We start from the raw sequence: 7,261 nt of genomic DNA, 5'->3' as shown, positions 1-7,261 counted from the left end.
ATAATTTATTGTTTTGCATCTTCCATTGATAGTTGCATTTCAAAGTTGCAGGAAGCATTTGCAATGGTTCAGCGCAACCTCCTCTCTTTAAAACTAGTTCTGAATGATAAGAAAACAAAATGCATGGTCTTTTCTAGGAAGCATAAGTGTGAATTTTCTCCATCACCTCTTTACACTCTGCAGGGTAAATCTATAGAACTGGTTCATTCAGGAGGACTTATCATTCAAGTTACATGTTAAACTATTTCTATCTAAGTTAAGGTTACAGCTGGGGTTTTATTTCCGGAACAGTGCCTGTTTTTTACAGTCAGCCAAGAGAAAGTTGGTGGAAGCTACCTTCTTACCTGTCTTAGATTATGGAGATGTTTTTTACAGAAATACCACTAAGGCTCTTTTACAATCATTAGACTCTGTTTATCACTCTGCTCTAAGATTTATAACTCGTACAAATTATTATACTCATCATTGTGCACTGTATGAAATGGTTGGTTGGCCTTCACTTCATGTAAGAAGGTACAAGCATTGGCTTATACTTGTGAACAAGGCCATAGTTGGTCAGCTTCCTCTGTATATGATTAGTCTATTAACTGTCAATAGTCAAGGGTATAATCTGCGTTCAAGTAGATATATTCTTTTAAATGTTCCATTAATGAAGACAGAGTTTGGAAAAACTGCTTTTATTTATAGTGTACCAACTGCTTGGAATGAGATTCAAAGATCATTGAAACGTACTGTATTTATTTCAATCAATGAGTTTAAGTTATATCAAACATTCCAAACTGTCTGCACCTGTTCTTAACTTTTAATTTAGTTGTATTTGTTGTGTGTGTGTGTATGTGTGTGTGTGTGTGTGTGTGTGTGTGTGTTAGTGTATATGTGTGTTGTGATTATTGTTTTATGTATTTAATCTTACTTTGTTTGTTATGTTTACTGTGTGCTGCTACCTTGGCCAGGTCTCACTTGTAAATGAGATATCTATCTCAATGTGATTTTCTTCCCTGGTTAAATAAAGGTATAATAAAAATAAAAAATGAAATAACTTTTCAATTAGAAGGTCTGCTTTCATTGCGGAGTGTTTAAATGGAAAACTGAAGCCCAGCAGAAGCATAGTTGGAGACCAGAGGTGGGTAGAGTATTCAAAAACTGTACTCAAGTAAAAGTACAAGTACTTATAGAAATATTTACTCAAAGTAAAAGTAAAAGTAATAATCTCAAAAGTTACTTGAGTAAGAGTAAAAAAGTATCCAATGAAAAAACTACTCAAGTAGTTAGTTACTAGTTACTTTGGATCACATAGGCCTATATATATAGCCTATATATCATGATATTATTTAGATATTTTTTCATTTAAATTTCTATTATCATCATAATTAGATAAGCTATCTTTGCAACAAAAACAGAAGAGACGAACATTATTTCTGTATATCTGTATATTATAGCCCGAAAACCATTGCCTGTCCTTTGGTTTGTATAATAGTATATTAACTTATACAACTATATTTGGATTATTAGACAATGTCGGAATAAAGTGACTCTATGGAGTTTTGCATTCATATGTAAAGGGATGGGAACCATTGACACAGATTAGAAAGAGTTAAAACTCTTCACATGTGCTCGCAGTCATGTCATGCCCAACATAAACAACGATCAAATACACGGATCTTCTTCTGTCTGTTCTCCAAAATGTATTTAAATGTAGGCTATATTTATGAAAGCATCTTTAAACTGGTTAACTGAGTCTAATAAGGCAGGCAAAGGTATTCGTTTTCAAGTCGAGTTCGCACGCCACTGCGCAATACACATACATTGTGTGTGTGCACACATTCATAAACTGAACGATGATAGCTTATTTAATGTACAACTATAAAGTAATGTATATGTCCAAAAAAAGGGTAATGCCATACTTTGTAGTAGTGCTATATGGCGTAATAATCTGTTTGGTTGTAAAATGTATTACCTGAATGAAATCGAATGTATCGTCGTGTGGAATAATTCATTCACAGACAGCTTACGAAGTAACATACGAAGATGTTCAACTAATAAAGATCTTCATCGCTGGCAAAAAATATGATGCATTTGCAGATTTACTTTCTAGACTGTACTGTAGACTGTGGACCGCCACTTCATACAACGCTCTTGATGTTCTTAAATCTTCCTGTTACGACTCCGAGACGATTCAGTGCGTGCTGGAAACTGAACAGATCATTCAAACTGATTCGCGAACCGATTTAGACAGATCTGCCCAACTTGTTTGATGAAGTCTTTGAACAGAATTGACTCAAAAGAGTGATTCATTTGTGAATTGAGCATCGCTCATGCCCAGAAAAAAGAGAGAGCGCGCTTAGAATAAACTACGCTTTTAACAACATATTGCATTAAAATAAAGTAACGAGAGGAACGTCGCCCAACGTAACGAAGTAAAAGTACAGTTTTTTTCATTAGAAATGTACTCGAGTTAAAGTAAAAGTACCCACAATTAAATCTACTCTTAAAAGTAAAAATTTTCCCAAAAAATACTCAAGTTAATGTTTGCCTAGAGAGAAGTTTCAAAAAACCCCGTCACACACCGGTGCACGCCGTTTCCAGGAAACATGACGTTCAGCCCGGAAACTGTTGCAAAACGTTGCGCACCGTTTTGAACTTGAACATGCCCCAGGTCTGTTTAGATTCTGACCAATCAGTGCGCTCTATTGCTGCGACATCATCAGCGCTGAGAGAGAGAACTGACAGAGATTGAGAGCGAGCACGAGCAGCACATGAGAGAGAGAGAGAAGTTCATCAGCTTTATTATAATCCATCGTCGGTGCTCCATCGCCACAGTTATTATTGGGTTACTGTGTGTGTGTGTGTGTGTGTGTGTGTGTAAAGTAAGTGATTATAGCTGTACAGGTCCTTCTCAAAAAATTAGCATATTGTGATAAAGTTCATTATTTTCCATAATGTAATGATAAAAATTCAACTTTCATATATTTTAGAATCATTGCACACCAACTGAAATATTTCAGGTCTTTTATTGTTTTAATACTGATGATTTTGGCATACAGCTCATGAAAACCCAAAATTCCTGTCTCAAAAAATTACCATATTTCATCCGACCAATAAAATAAGTATTTTTAATAAAAAAAAAAAAAAAGGTCAACCTTCAAATAATTATGTTCAGTTATGCACTCAATAGTCAATACTTGGTCGGGAATCCTTTTGCAGAAATGACTGCTTCAATGCGGCGTGGCATGGAGGCAATCAGCCTGTGGCACTGCTGAGGTGTTATGGAGGCCCAGGATGCTTCGATAGCGGCCTTAAGCTCATCCAGAGTGTTGGGTCTTGCATCTCTCAACTTTCTCTTCACAATATCCCACAGATTCTCTATGGGGTTCAGGTCAGGAGAGCTGGCAGGCCAATTGAGCACAGTAATACCATGGTCAGTAAACCATTTACCAGTGGTTTTGGCACTGTGAGCAGGTGCCAGGTCGTGCTGAAAAATGAAATCTTCATCTCCATAAAGCTTTTCAGCAGATGGAAGCATGAAGTGCTCCAAAATCTCCTGATAGCTAGCTGCATTGACCCTGCCCTTGATAAAACACAGTGGACCAACACCAGCAGCTGACATGGCACCCCACACCATCACTGACTGTGGGTACTTGACACTGGACTTCAGGCATTTTGGCATTTCCTTCTCCCCAGTCTTCCTCCAGACTCTGGCACCTTGATTTCCGAATGACATGCAAAACTGAGCAACAGTCCAGTGCTGCTTCTCTGTAGCCCAGGTCAGGCGCTTCTGCCGCTGTTTCTGGTTCAAAAGTGGCTTGACCTGGGGAATGCGGCACCTGTAGCCCATTTCCTGCACACGCCTGTGCACGGTGGCTCTGGATGTTTCTACTCCAGACTCAGTCCACTGCTTCCGCAGGTCCCCCAAGGTCTGGAATCGGTCCTTCTCCACAATCTTCCTCAGGGTCCGGTCACCTCTTCTCGTTGTGCAGCGTTTTTTTGCCACACTTTTTCCTTCCCACAGACTTCCCACTGAGGTGCCTTGATACAGCACTCTGGGAACAGCCTATTTGTTCAGAAATTTCTTTCTGTCTTACCCTCTTGCTTGAGGGTGTCAATGATGGCCTTCTGGACAGCAGTCAGGTTGGCAGTCTTACCCATGATTGCGGTTTTGAGTAATGAAACAGGCTGGGAGTTTTTAAAAGCCTCAGGAATCTTTTGCAGGTGTTTAGAGTTAATTAGTTGATTCAGATGATTAGGTTAATAGCTCGTTTAGAGACCCTTTTCATGATATGCTAATTTTTTGAGACTGTATGCCAAAATCATCAGTATTAAAACAATAAAAGACCTGAAATATTTCAGTTGGTGTGCAATGGATCTAAAATATATGAAAGTTTAATTTTTATCATTACATTATGGAAAATAATGAACTTTATCACAATATGCTAATTTTTTGAGAAGGACCTGTATTTCCTGCTTAATGTTGAGAGATCGTCTGCTGATTCTTTTGTTATGAAAAGTAGCCAATTAGCACATAGCCTAGCCTATAGCTTGTATACTACCTGTGTGAGTCCATGCAGTCTAGAGTGTTTCTACATTATGTTGATGTGAGATGCTTGTGAATATCTCATGCATCATAATATAAGTGCGATTTAGAGATGATTATTAATGTGCAATTATCATTCACACGCGGATAGCGCCCTCTTGTGGAGATGGACAGAATAACAACTCAATATGGTTCATAAAACTTTATTAATTGCAGTATTATTTATACATGTAGACTGAATACTCTTTAATTATTTAAATGGATGTTTATGTTTGTGGAATATATGTATACATTAACAAATTATACAACAAAAATAAACTTATCACAGAACCACACATGTATGCCCAAGTTCTTCAGTAAATAAGTAATATACTACATTACTACACTCTCGGGAAAAAAAGTAAAATTTTGTACTAAAGAAGGTACAAACCCTGGTCACTGGAGCGGTACCTTTTACTGGTACAGAATTGTACCTTAATGTTAAGAAACAAATTTGTACCATTACAGTTTGTACCTTAAGGACATGATTTGTACCATGGAGAACCAAAATTTACTTTTTTTTTTAAAAAACTTACTGGTACTATATTGTACCTTAATCTTGGGAACAAATTTGATCCTTTAAGGACCAGCCCAGTGACAAGCCCTTTTGTACCTTTACTGTGTCAAATGTGTTCCTTCAAATATTCAACTATTAAAGGCCATTTTTCTATTGAATAACATTCAACACATTCAACAACGGATCCCAAAAGGCATCAATTTAATATCAGAAACAATACACATCAAATACATGTGTTTAAATTAATACTTTGTTCCAGGTTAAACATTTCTTTTGTGTAAATACATCTTTACAGTTTACAATGGAGATTTCAAAAATATTTTTAACAGAACTTAAAAAAAAAAACATTTCTCCAATTGCTACAAAACATTTTATAAAACAATTACACTAAAATGTCACAATATGTCAATTTAATTCTCCATCTACAATAAAAATTCACAAGCTATTCACAATACAATTTAGACTTTTAAATTAATTTTTTACCTGCAAAATCTATGGCTTGACAACTTTTGTATCTTTTAAGTGTATTTTGAAGCTCTCTGGGTAAAGATGTAAGTGCTCACACTCGTTCAGTCACTTTTTCATAATCACACAACATGCTTTCTGATGAAAACTCACAACACTGTTTGAATCTGTGAAGCAGCGATGTTAATGAAGTTTCTACAGGTGCTGGATACAGTTTTAAAGTACTGATGCTTACTTTCAAAACGCATACACCAAAGTGGACGCAGCGGACCATAAGATGAAATGAGTCTGGCATAATGAATTAGATGATGACACTTGGGTGTGATGACATCAAATACATCTTTTAACTCTTGTAAGAACTCTTTCACTTTCAAATCAAGAATCGAGAGGCTTTCTCTTTTTACTGGTGCCATAACAATATCTGCAATTTCTCGACATAGAAGATAAACATTCCAATATTCAGAATGTGGTGTGCAATCGAAAAGGGTAAAACCCTGAATAAGCACCATTTCTGTGAGGCTGATCCTGAGATGCTAGAATTCTGTAACATTTTCTCAGAAAGCTTGGATGGTTTGTTTGCTTTATCATTTTGGCCTATTGAGAATTGACTCAATTCAGCATTTACTTCCTGTATAGTCATATGCTTCTTAGGGCTGGGCGATATGGCTGAAAACTGTATCACGATATCAGTGTTTCATATCGGTCGATATCGATAATTATTGATTTTTTTATGACCCATTTAAAATAAGGACCAGGAGAAAAAATATATTACATTTAAACATTTTTATTTTAAACTTAACCTTCCTCTGATTACAATCCCAAGAAAGAAATGTCAACACAACCATGGAAAACTCAAATAATTAAAATGTAAACATAAGTCTAAATTCACAATCAGACCTGCAAACTCCTCAGAGTAAAAAAGGTGACAGTGGCGCGGCGGGACGTGGGTGGTGGGGGTTTGTGATCGTACGTATTGCGGCGTATATTACTAAAATAAAAACAAAACCAACCAAAACAACTCGAACGCCGCAGCAGGCTGAAACATGAGGATTTACACTGAAGACGCGTCACGCTGAACCATTGTACGTATTAAATCTCTTTATTACGCGATTTCACATACATAGAAAACCAATCACTTACTTTGAGTGATGCATGTTGTAAGCAGTGCAACGGTACCTCAGAGACATCAGTGATAGATGTTAGTATCGATGGGAACAACAGTGGTAACGTTCAACAGAAAGTTTCTCCCCATGCTCACCCTGCAGCCATAATCCAAACCCAAGCTTGCCCACAGGTGAGCACACACACACACACATTAATGCAGACACCACACCCCCGGTCACGCCCACAGTAACCGATGACGTCATGAAGCGCGTGCATGTACACAAGTAGTGCAAAGAAAAGAGAAAACATAATAAAAGCCCAAACAAACCCAGTGTATGGCTCCTACATTCCGGCCCCCAATTATTTTATAGTAATAATTGACCACCACTACAACCCTCTTGTGGGAGACAAACACCAGTTAGAAATGCAAAGTGAAATGTTAGTCCTTTAAAGGTCCTGTTAATGTCAAAGTTCATGTCCGCTATATCCAAAGATCTTCACTGCTCCTCTGCTTCCTGCAGAAGGCAGACTTTGGTTATTGGCCTTGTCAGATACGTTGTCTTAGTTTTAATCCGTACACTTCGCACCAGTCCATTTTTGTCCGG

This window comes from Rhinichthys klamathensis, unplaced genomic scaffold, assembly GCF_029890125.1.
Source record: "Rhinichthys klamathensis goyatoka isolate OS25496 unplaced genomic scaffold, OSU_Roscu_1.1 h1tg000018l_1, whole genome shotgun sequence".
In the NCBI taxonomy this organism is placed as follows: domain Eukaryota; kingdom Metazoa; phylum Chordata; class Actinopteri; order Cypriniformes; family Leuciscidae; genus Rhinichthys; species Rhinichthys klamathensis.
This window is presented reverse-complemented; position numbering follows the sequence as displayed.